The following is a 13,616-nucleotide window of genomic DNA, read 5'->3' as shown; positions in this document are numbered from 1 at the left end:
TTGTCATACAATATCTATCTTTTTGTACTGGACTATAATTTTCAAAAAGCATAAGAAAAAAATGTGTATGTTATTCATGGGTATGTTCTTACCCTTATACAGTGCCTTGCACAAGTTTGATATGTAATGATGTCTTGGTAAATGAATATAAAATGAGTAAGTGTGGGTTAATCTATGAGTCCAGTCCATGAAACAGAAACTATAGCAGGTCTTTCAAGCAGAGGCAATAAAAATTACATAGGTGATAGTGAATCAATCACAGATAGTGAAACAGACCAGAGATTCATAACAGCTGGAAGCATGACTATCCTGGAGCAGAAGGGGTAGAAGGAATAAATAGTGATACCAGATCTAGAACTTGGGCTACTAAACAGAAGCTATCTTGGCCATCAACAGTTGGATCCCAGAGAGAGGGGCTGTTCTGCCTAAGCGAGGAGATGCAGCCACTGTCAAAGATGTTGCTGCAGAATCTAAGAGAGAAAGAAATACCTTGGTTTCTCTCTGACTCTCACCTTTTCATTTTTATGATTGCCTAAACTTACCGAGGAGTAAGTTGGCAAGAGAAGCTAGCTGACAGGAAAATGATGTTCTCTGTGATGTAGAGCAGAATGGTGGAAAGGGCAGGTAAAGGATTAGTAGAGTAACAAATACCCTGGACAATTAACCCTATAAACTAGACTGATTTCTGGGGGAGCCAGCCTGAGACCAGTGGGACACAATAATTCAGTGAGATGAATACCATATATATATAATTTTTTCTGGCATTATTTCAAGAGAGTAAAAAGCAAAATATTTGCATTTGAAAATGAAAATGTTATACAGGCATTAATTCTGTGCATACTCATAAGATGTTACTGACATTGTGTATGGGAAAATATATTGCATAATTACCAAAATGGATTAAATCTATAGATAAAAGAGAATCATGGTGAGAATAATCATTTTTGACACATAGAGTATTTAGAAACACAAAGAACAGAATAGCAAAGTATTTTACATACTTTTGTTGGAAACATTTCTAGCTCCTGGGATATAAAAGTATGAGATCATAAAAGATCTTATGTTTTTCTAACATCAAATTTATGGTTCAAGTCATAGATTTCAACCATTAGAGAAAATATTCCAGGCTTTCTTTTTTTTTTAATTCTTTCATGACTAAAGGGAAAAGAAAGAAAGATGAAAGGAAGGAAGGAAGGAAGGAAGGAAGGGTTAGTCAATTACATAAATATGAAGGGTTTTCAATAAGTATATTCTGTCTCTAGATTAATGAAATATTATTAGGTAAGGAGGATGTGTCCCAACTGTTGATGAAAAAAATTATGTGTTTATGTGTCAGTAATATTGATGGTGGAAGGTATACAGGGAGAGAAGCAAAAAACACAGATAATGACTTATTTCTGTCTCCTGGTGGAATATATGAAAAAAATAATCCAAGAAAAGTGAATAATTTGAATGTATACTATCCACATAATCTACTGTTGTACTTTAAAATTTCTGGGCACTAGATGCAAATGCATTACATATATGGTTGATTAAATATATGAAACATTGTAGGTAAAAAATATATTAGAGATCATAAAGTAAAATGTCTTCATTATACAGATGAAGAATTGAGACCAGGAAAGGACAACAACATATTCAAATTTGCACATATGTGACAGACAATAAATAGAATTCCTATTTCTTGACTCAAAGACTAGTAGTTAAGTGTACTGACTTTGCAGTCAATCAGACTTGGGATTAATTTAGAACTCTGTTACTTCTTGTGTGACCATATGCAAATAAGTTCATTTTGCCTCAATGTTCTCATCTGTACATGAGGATAAATATATTATATAACTATATATTATATAATATGTGTTAATACATATAAAGCATCAAGCAGAGAGTACATACCGTGTTTCCTCAAACATAAGGCCTAGCCGGACAATCAGCTCTAATGTGTCTTTTGGAGCAAAAATTAGTACATGACCCGGTTTTATTTTACTATAATATAAGACCCAATCTTTATAATATAATATAATATAATATAATATAATATAATATAATATAATATAATATAATACAATGTAATGTAATATATAATATATAATATAATACATAACATAATATAATATAATACTGGATCTTATGTTAATTAATTTTTGTTCCAAAAGACACATTACAGCTGATTGTCCAGCTAGGTCTTATTTTCAGGGAAACACAGTAGTAAGGACACAGTAGATATTATCTTATTCTTGCTCTGCAACCCTTTTGGACTTTCTACCAAGCACTGGTTATCCAAGTATTTGAGGTTAAAAAAAAAAAAAAGTTCTAAATTGCTTTGAAGATCATACTTCTGTGATATTTTCTTCAGTACTTGCTCCAATATTTTCCCACTATTGTGATACTAGCATGTGGTTTTCTTGTCAAAGCTGACAGTTTTGATTTATTTGTTTTGGGTTTTTTTTTTAAGATTTTATTGGGGAAGGGGAACAGGACTTTATTGGGGAACAGTGTGTACTTCCAGGACTCTTTTCCAAGTCAAGTTGTTGTCCTTTCAATCTTAGTTGTGGAGGGCACAGCTCAGCTCCAGGTCCATTTGGCATTGCTAGTTGCAGGGGGTGCAGCCCACCATCCCTTGTGGGAGTCAAAGAGTTGAACTGGCAACCTGGTGGTTGAGAGCCCACTGGCCCTGGTGGGAATCAAACCGGCAGCCTTCGGTGTTAGGAGCACGGAGCTCCAACCGCCTGAGCCACTTGGCTGGCCCAGTTTTGATTTATTATTCCATTATTACTTTTATTATCTAAAATGAACAGGCTAATCAGCAGCAAATTGACCACTGGAATCTTTAGTCTATTTGGACAAAGAAGTTTTTGTTTGTTTGTTTGTTTGTTTTTTAATTAGACCATCATTGATGGTGTGAAAATGAGGACAGTACGGGCAGTGCTTCCTAGCTAAATGACTTTTATACTGGGACATGGTTATGAATGACATTGATCATCCAGTCTCATCTTATCATGAAATAAGCAAGAAAAGACAGTGTTTAGTGAGATGCTTTGTACACAATTGGTGCTCATGAATTTCTCTTATAATAAACTGGATTAAGAGATATAGAGTTGGAATGTGTTCCAGGCAGGATTTTCCTGAAGGGCATACCAAACACAGCAAGGACAGGAAGGTTTGACCCTTAAGACTAAGGATGGATATATGTAGGTGGAGGCAATTGGAATATACTAACTCCCAGATTGCTCTGAGCTCTCTAGGCCTGTGGAATTAGTTCACTCTTCCTTGTTAGAGAACAAGAATCACCCTTCTTTGATGATACAAATGTGGCAAGTACCTTTCAGGACAATCTTGAGCTATTCAGGATCTTTCCTCAACTACCCTTCTTGCTATCGGACAAATAATTTTGTGAAATCTGAGCATGACACAAATGGGGAAGGGTTCAGCATGTGAGAAAAGGAGAGGAATTTCGTCTTTAACCAAAAGAACTGTCAGACCCAGGTAATATAACATGTATAACATGTACCAAAAAGAATTGGAGAGTATGCTCAGGAGTGGATACAAAGGTACTGAACCATAAGGGACAAGAATATAATTGTGGATGAGGGAAAGTTTTCAGTTTGGGGCATGTATTCCTATTAATTCCTGTGCCTCAGAAATTAACATCTTGGCACAGGCCTTTGGAGATGATTTTAATATGCTTCTCAGATGACTCTTAGAAACTTGGAAAAGACAATGGCTCACATTAAGTGAGGCAGAGATGGCAGAACTGCTGTGGGAGAGAATATGCGAGAATGGATCAAGAGGCTCAGAAAAAAGCACATGCTTGAATGAGTCTGTTATATAAGTATGGAAGACACACACCAGTTGAAAATACCAAAGCAATAAAGAATGTGTTCGTGAGAGAAGCACCAGCACTCCTGAGTACTTCAGTAATGGTTGTCCTCTGCATGGCAGGACTGACGGGAAATTCTGTTATTCCCCATAGTAATGAGGATGAGAGAAGCAGAATAGCAGACCTCAGAGAGCAACACTTAACCATCAGAAGCCAGGAGGGTGTAAAAATAAAGAACATCTAAGTCAGAATGGCAGCCCTGAGACATACGACATTTGACTCAGAAGAATATTTAGAGATGATTCATAAAACATGATGTACCCAGAGGCGACCAGATCAACAGGGATACGTGGTCCCAGGCTCTCGCTTGGCATTTATTTGATGTATTTCTGCTCTAAGAGATGATCGTATTTTCCCTCTGCCTGTTCTCTTGTACTTCAAACTTACAGCAGTACTCTTTATGTGAAAACATACAATTTCTAGTGTGCAGAGCTATGTCATGGTCCTTCCGTTGCTTAGTTAGTTTTACTTTCGAGGACTCTACCCTGCTGCCTAAGTTTTAATTTGCCACCACTTGTATCTCCTCTTCACACAGCTGGCTCACTGTTTTCTGTCAGCCGCAGTTTCTGTACGGATGCGTAGCTGTGCAGGTGAACATTAGCAGTATTCCAATTGCATTGAAAAGACATGTCCAACAGTGAATAGGGCTACTTTTGCTTAATATTTTTGTTAGTAGATGTCTAATTTTCCTTTTTTAAAAAAATCTTTATAGAAAATTGAAAACAAAATTTGTGTGTGGGAGGGCAGGCAGAATCAAACATCATTGGCAAGGAATCATTTAAAACTGCAATCAACCAATTACATTTTGAGATTTTTTAAATGCACTGTTTGTTAACTACTACATTTTCTCAAAGGACAAAGATATTCACACTCACTAAATACCCTGAGAGCGTTCCACAGGGATGTGGTCAGCAATACTCCACCCTCTACATGCCCCCGTGAGAATTGCTCAACATGTCTTCTCAAGTCTTTCCTTTTGTAGAACTATCATGGAGACTGGAGGCATCCAGCAGTATATACGATTGGACAATTAAGTTTGCAAACTTGTTGCAATGGTGTTGCTCACCTTTTCTGATATCATAGGAATCATTCATTAGGAATTTGTACCAACTGGACAGTTAACCAAGTTTGCTATTTGGAAGTGTTGAAAAGGCTGCATGAAAAAGTTAGACGAACTGAACTTTTCGCCACAATTCATGTCTCTTGTATCATGACAATTCACCAGCTCACACAGCACTGTCTGTGAGGGAGTTTTTAGCCAGTAAACAAATAACTGTGTTGGAACACCCTCCCTACTTGCCTGATCTAGCCCCCGATGACTTCTTTCTTTATCCGAAGATAAAGGAAATAGTAAAAGGAAGGCATTTTGATGACATTCAGGACATCAAGGATAATATGATGACCACTGTGATGGCCATTCCAGAAAAAGAGTTCCAAAATTATTTTGAAGGGTGGACTAGGCACTGGTGTAGATGTATAGCTTCCCAAGGGGAGCACTTCGGAGGTGACCATAGTGATATTCAGCAATGAGGTATGTAGCACTTTTTCTAGGATGAGTTCTCGAACTTAATTGTCAGACCTCACACAATAACATGATAAAGATGGTTCTAAAAACTAGAATTCTGTGAGACACCATGTAGTATACAGTTACACCTCTCATTATAAAATAGTCAAATGAGAATACTCAAATAGGAAGAATACACCAGCATAGCATGAAAGGAAACTTGAGCTTCTAATAGAGTTTCTAAAATAATTAGCATGTAAAGAGGTTTTACTATGTTCTTTTCAAGTTAATCAGCACTGCAACTGACTCTGCTTATATGAAACATGTAAGCATAGGAGTTAAAAATAATTCCACTGCATTTTAAAAATATTACTTCCACTTATTATTGTGTTGCTCAGTCTCTTTTGTTTACCTCATACTGCTTATGGAAGAAAGAATTGATGCTACTTATACACACTAATAGCTTTCAAATATATCTAATTGCTTAGAAAAATAATCTGAACAAGGTGTGTATGATGGGAAAGATATTTGCACAATTTATAAGTGAGAACTCAAGAAAGAAAACCATGAGAAAAATATAAAATTTTGTGCACCTTTAAAAATATATTAGTGTAACCATATAAACTTGCCAAAATTCTACTGTTTTAGACTAATACTCGTAGATAAGGAATTTATTAAGTAAACTGGTTATGAATGTATTCATATTCCGGGGTGGTCATGTGGATGGGAGGATGGGTCAGCAGACACATACTACATTGTGAAACATACACACACACATTATTTCCCTATAATGACTATAAACCTAGGACTAAGATTAGGGATACTAGGTCTGTTTACTCATAGAGTGAAGGACTTCCTAGATTTTTTCCCCCTCTTTTTCAAATAGGGCCCTCATTCGTTGTTCATCAGTATATGTACACACATGTTTGTAGTGTGTATAACTCAGGTTCAGGTAAAACACACACTTTCACAGTGGATAATTTGAAAAAAGTTTAATAAATTAACAGCAGACAAGAGTCTGCTTAGAGGACAGGGAAACCAAGCTGTGGTACAGAAACCCTGAGAAGGCTGAGGCCTGAAGGAAGAGGGGGCAGAATGGTGTAAATAGAACCAATCAAGGCCTTTGTCAAGGGCTGTGACATAGGGACCCAGCCAGCCCTACAGTAAGTATGGTGGACAAAAATATTCTTCCTCTAGTCCCGTAACCTGAACCAACCTGGAAGGCAGAGCGCAAAGGAAGGTATGGATGTAGTCCGTATAGGTGAGTCTCCTACGCAAAGACCACTGCAAAATACAGTGGAGAGTTTATCTGGTTCTGTTAGTTTAGACTCCTGCTCTGGTGACTCCTCCATCAGGCTCCGTTCACTTACTCTCTTATCCTTCACCTGCCATCCAGTGCACATTTTGTGACAGCAGAATCGTTTCAGTAGAAAGAGATATGGTAGGCCCATTTTAATTTCATAACTTTAATGGGGTTATTCTTACAAAATTGACTGAAAAGATTTTAATGAATGTATTATATTAAAATCACAAGGATAATATTAGATTAATTTTTAATATACAATTTATTACTAGATATAGTGAAACACTGTACAACAGTTTTTAAGCTTAGAAACATATACGTTGCCAGGTAAATAAGAAACAGCTTATACCCCTACTAGAATCACTATTGCATAAGTTATTGATTTTTATGCTAGAACTCCTAAAGCAATAAAAATCCTGGGTGAGGAGGAAATTGAATCCAGTGGTAACATTGTTGCAAAATTTGGTACACAGTATGGTTTTCATATCATTCCAACTGTAAATTCTCTTGACTATAAATTTCCTGGCACTCAGCCTATCAAAGAAAAGCTGACTGAATCTGACCATGTACTACCGTGTGGTGATGTGCCAATATGGTTTGTCACACTTTCTCTTCACGTGCTGCTCTACTGAATAGCTCAGAAATGTCAGGAATGTTATTGAACTGCCACTATGTCAAATGCATGGTGGAAAGTGCGTGGTGATAATCTTCCCCCTTTTTTTTTCTTGGTTGCATTAGTGTATTCTGAGCTCTTTTACAGCTCCAGATGAGCACCACTCGAACAACTGTTTTCCTTTCATAAAATAGCACCATGCCCTTATGGTGGGGACAGTCACAACATTATAGTACACACTGTTTTACTACAGGATTATTAACCCAAACTTTTGAGGATTCAGTCTTGTGTTTTAAAAATCTGAAATAGGCACAGTCTTTGACAGTACTGGAATAAATTTCAGTTTGAATTTGAGAATGGGAGAGTTTTCCTTAAGTAATTTAAACCAAATACAAATCTCCCAACCTCCCTCTCCTATTCCCAAATACCCTGTAGCATATGAAGAAAGGGGTTCAGTTATCAAACAGTGAAAAATCAACAAGCAAATCATACCCCTCACTTTTCTGACATGAAGCAGAAAATACACTATTGTTTGGCACTCAGAGATGCAAAGAGAATTGGAGGTGCACAATATGACAGGCAAAGAGGTTGAGAAGCTCTGCCTTGTAGGAGAAAGTTCCGTGAGCAAGAATGAGCAGAGCCCACTGCTGCTGGAGCTGGTTCTGTCCCACAACACTGTGATCTCCAATAAGTTTCTTAGCCGTGGCAGCCTCATCCGTAAATTGATAATAATAGTAGTAACCTGCTCTGCTTTTATTGAATTTTCCTCAGTGTCAAGGGAAATATTGATATGAAATTGGGAAGTACTTGGATAATAGTAATGTTCTGTACAAATACAGCATAGATGAAAATAACAGAACAAAATTTGTAATATGGAAAAATACATTAGCCTAAAAATACCACTGAAACACACACACACACACACACACACACACACACGTGTGTGCACGCGATTCCTGATGAAACCCTCCTATATGGAATAATCCAGGTATACAGAGTCAGTTCTTAGGAAAAGCAAAATATGACTGACAGTAATCATTAGAAACTTTTAGAACAGATCCTACTAAATTATGTTCCATGAAATTCTTTAAGCTGAATGGTTATAGGTGTTACGTTAAAAGAAGGAAGACAAGGGAAGAGGGAAGGAAGGGAAAAAGGAAGGGAGAGTGGGAGGGAAGGAGGGATGGAGGAAAAAAGAGGGAAGACATAGAAATAAGGGAATTCCATAGTCTTAAAATAAGGTGGAAACTAAATTTAAGCCGGTAAGATTTTTTAGACTTTAATATGCTGATATTTAACCTCATCACTATGTAAGAAGGGTACATAGTTTGCAGTGTTTCCAATTTTATTTGAAAATTGAAACTGCTGTAATGTACTTAGAAAAATGCTTTTGTAGAAGGATTTACTTAATTAAGCAATTCTGGAAAGCAGCCAAGTCCTGGAACAATGGCGGCAGCAGGTTCCATGATATACAGAGAACATCAATCAAAACAAACACAAAAAAGAATTACAGTGACTGAGATTTGTTCAGTAATTCACAGATTACAAAACATTTCCATGTAATTATCTCTTTTGATTCTCAATCCAGTTTTGCAAAATAGGTAGTGTATCCACATTTGCAGACAAAGAAGCAAATGGTGTTAGAACTCATATTCTGCCGTTGGTTCTGTGGTAAATGTCTAAATACAAATTTCAAATATGAGGTATCTACCTTCAAGTCCATTGAGTATCCAGCATAACCTGCTGCTTTATTGTTTAGAAAGAATAAGAGAGACAGTGAACCACTTTGTCCTAGTTCTTTAAAAAGTCAAAATAAGGGGTAGAGACTTTTCCTTCTGTTAGAGCCTAAAAACCACACAGCATAGTGACTTTTAAAGGGAACCCTTTGGGAGCCTTTTAGATATGTATCTGAACATCTGATGACTGGCATTTAATACAATCAGGGACATCAAATGTGCTATGTGATAAAGCGCTGAGCCATTTTCATATGTGCTGATAAATTGTTAGTTTAACTGGTACTAAGTACACTGAAAATACAGTCTAATGGGATTTTATACATGGTGATACTAAAAAGGTTTTACAAAAATTATGTGAAAAGCCAAGTAATATAGGAGTCCATCATGATGGGATAGTACTATGGAATAAAGACATTATCTTGAAATTTATTAACACGGAGCATTCTTTCCTCTCAGTTATAGCATTTACAAATACATGCCGAGTTGAAAATAATTTCAGTGAATTAGAAGAGTATTAAAAAGAGACAAAACAGTTTGCAAGTATGTAAAATGAGATTTAGGAAACATTTAACAAAATTAGAATCAAATATTAAAATAACAGAGATATCAAGGTTTTGATCAAATTTCATTAATGAAAAATGGTTAAAAATAGTTTTTATGTTGCCACCCTATACACATATAATAAATTTTTGAAATTTAATTATAAGCAATCTGTTATAAAAAGTTATATAGTAAATTTTTTTGCTGTATTACCAAGCTAACATTTGTTTTTCTGTCTTACTCTGATGTGTTCTTAGAAATCTCCTATACAACTTTTCTAGAGCAAGTAGCCTTAATCTTCCTTTTTCTAATCCCTACTGTCTTTCAAAGGATATTGTTTCCAAGATCTTTTAATGTGCTGAGATTGACTATATGACTCAAGAGGTAGGGAACTTTTAAGATAGGAGATATGGTTTTTATGATGCCTCATTATTGTACAGTTATTTCAAAATTAGTTAAGTTAGGGACAGCTCATGTTCTTTTGACTTGTTTGTATCATTTTGAGGGTCCACGTATGACCGAGTATCAGAAGGTCTGATTCTGATCATTTGATTCTGTGATCTCTGACTAATCATGTAATCTCTCGGAACTCAGTGTCTATATCAGTAAGACTAACAGATGTGGTTTATATGACTTCTAAGGTCATTTCCAGTCCTGAAATTCTAATATTTTTAAAAGTCTTGCATCTGCCTATTTGTGATGTTGATTATTCTTGTGCATGCACTTTTAGAACAATGCTTGGTCTTTGAATAGTAGTATATCGTTCACATACACACTGACACTGTTTTTCAGAAGGAAAATAGCACGTGGCCATTTGATTTCATACTGTATGATACAGGCATCTTGCTTCTTTTTCCTTCAGTTCATCAAAACGACTTTAAGTATATTTCGAAACATGTTAAAATGGACACTTACAAATAACACAGACTCAAAATCTTAAAGTTAAGCTTGACTTGTTTCTTATTGGTGTATTGAATTAGTTGCCAGAGCGTGTGGCTGTTATCTCCTTCTCATTACTGAAAATCTGCGGATTATTTCCAGTTCAGCCTTACTACTCCTATGTCACTTAGGCCCTTAGCCTGTACCTTATCTCACACACCTTGGCGACTATCCTGACTGGGTAAACAGTTCACTTTTTGCCTACTCCTTTCTGTCCATTACAGAGAATTTAGCATTCAACTCTACAGCTTGTGAATTGCAAAATCCCAGAGGGCATTGTGCACATACACAGGGTATGCATTAGCCAACCTCCAAGGCTTATCTCAAACACTCTCCCTAAGAGATACCACCATCTTCATGTATTTGAAGGTGGACAATACCTTTCTCATGGTGCTCTGGTTGCCATAACACAATGCCATAGACTGGGTGGCATACACAACAGAAATTTATTTCTCACCATTCTGGAGGCTGGGAAGTCTAAGGTCAAAGTGTTAGCAGACTTGGTTCCTAGTGAGCATTCTATTTCTAACTTGCATGCAGCTGCCTTATTGCTGTGTCCTCAAATGGCCTTTCCTTTTTGCTTGCACATGGAGAGAGAAAAAGGCATGGAAGGAAGGAAGGAAGAAGGGAGGGAGGGAGAGAGGGAGGTAAGGGGGTGGAGACAGAGAGGAGAGAGAGAGAGAGAGAGAGAGAGAGAGAGAGAGATCTTCCTGTTCTTATAAGGCCACTAATCCTATCATGAAGACCCCACCCCCATGACCTCATTCAACCCTAATTACATCTCAAAGGCCCCATATCCAAATAACATAGTAATGGGAGTTAAAGTTTAAACATATGAATTTTGAAGGTATACAAACATTCAGTCAATAACATTCTGTCCCTGCTCCCCAGAATACACATCTTTCTCATATAAAAAGTACATTTATTGCATCCAATCAGCCCCCAAAGTCTGAACTCATCCTAGCATCAACTATAAAGTTTAAAGTCTAAAGTCTCATTTAAATATCTAAATCAGATATGGGCAAGACTTGAAGTTCAATTCACCCTGAGGCAAAATTACTCTCTAGCTGGTGAAACTGGACAAATTGTTAATGTACTTCCAAAATGACAATGGTGAGACAGGCATAGGATAGACATTCCCATTTCAAAAGGGAAAAACAGGAAGGAAGGAAAGGGTGATAGGTCCCCAGCAAGTCCAAAATCTAGCAAGGCAAATTCCAACAGATCTTGAGGCTCAAAAATAATCCTTTTTGGTTCAGTGCGCTGCTTGATGGGTGGGGTGTCATATGCTCAAAGCTCTGGGCTGCCAGTCTCCATGGCTTTGCATGGTGATCTCATCCTCAAGTCTTTGGTTGAAGACTATCTTGCCTCTTAAACACAAGGTGGTAGCCCTTGTGATATCTGAATTGTCTTTGGGGTCCTTCTTCCCTTTTCTTGAAGGAGAGTGTATGTTAGCATTCTAATAGCTCTATTATCCCATCCTGTAGGATCTAAGAATTCTGACAGCCTTTCTTCATTTTGTTCCATCTCCATCCCCTTTGAACAGGCAATTTTCAAACTCATATGATCCCATAATCTCTCTCTCTCTCTCTCTTTTTTATCTTTTAAAATAATTTTTATTTTTTAATTGTAATTGACATATAACATTAGTTTCAGGTGTACAACACAGTGATTAGACACCCCAATGTGCCTTGTGCCCATCTGACACCATACATAGTTATTACAATATTATTGAATACATTCCCTTTGCTATACTTCATTAACTGATAGCTCAGCCACATCTTTGGTGTTCTTTTCTGGGCACACTTTCTTATTTTGTGCAAAATAGTCAGGCTGATAACTTTCCAAATCTTTAAGTTCTGGCTCCTTTTTGCTTAACGATTCCTTCTTCCAGTCGTCTTTCTCTTCTTGCATTATACTATAAGCAGTCAGAGGAGCCAAACTTGTCTTTGACACTTTGCTTAGAAAGCAACTCAGTTAAAATATCCAATTTCATCACTCCCAAATTCTGCCTTCCACAAAATACAAGAACACCAAAACAATTCAGCCAAATTCTTTGCCACCTATAACAAGGATTACTATTCTTCCAGTTTCCAATAACATGTTCCTTATTTCATTCTGAGACCTCACCAAAATAGCCCTTAATGTCCATATTTCTACCAGCATTCTATTCATGAGTATTTATGTACTTTCTACGAAGATGGAGGCTTTCTGTCTAGTTCTCCACTTTTCTTTCTCAGTCCTCAGCAGACTCTCCTTAATGTCCACAGTACAAGCATGCACCTCAAAACACCTTCAACCTCTACCCATTACCCAGGGCCAAAGCTGCTTCCACATTTTTCGGTATATTTGTTACAACAGCGGCCCTCTTAACACTGCCAAAATCTATCTTAGAATTGCCATATTATCCAGTAATCCCATTTCTATAAATATACCCAAGGGAAATGAAATCAGGATCTCAAAGAGATATCAGTACTGCCATCTTCATTGAAGCATTATTCACAAAAGCCAAGAGGTAGAAATAACCTAAGTGCCCCTCAAAGAATTAATGGGTTAGGAAGATGTGACATATATCTACAGTAATATACCATGGAATATTATTCAGCCATGATAAAGAAAGAATTCCTGCCATTTGTGGCAACTTGGATGAAACTTGAGGGCATTATGCTATGTAAAATAAGTCAAACAGAGAAAGGCAAACACTGTATGATAACGTTATATGTGGAATCTAAAAAAGCTGAACTCTTAGAAACAGAGAGTCAAGTGGTGGTTAGCAGTGGTGGGAGTGGGTGAAAGGGGAGATGTTGGTCACAGGGTGCAAACTTCCAGTTATAAAATGAGCAAGTTCTGGGGATCAAAAATACAGCATGATTATAACTAATAATACTGTATTATACACTTGAAAGTTGCTAAGAGAGTAGATCTTATATGTTCTCATGACAAAAAAGAAATGGTAATTATGGGACAGGAGGGGAGTGTTAGCTAAGCTATGGTGGTAATCATTTTGCAATATATTGGTGCATTAAATCAACATGTTATACACCTTAAAATTATACAGTGTTCAGCATTACACGAAATAAGTCAGACAGAAAAAGCAGAGA

This window comes from Rhinolophus sinicus, linkage group LG03, assembly GCF_036562045.2.
Source record: "Rhinolophus sinicus isolate RSC01 linkage group LG03, ASM3656204v1, whole genome shotgun sequence".
Classification (NCBI taxonomy): Eukaryota; Metazoa; Chordata; class Mammalia; order Chiroptera; family Rhinolophidae; genus Rhinolophus; species Rhinolophus sinicus.
The sequence above is the reverse complement of the archived record's forward strand: the minus strand, read 5'-3'. Positions refer to the sequence as shown.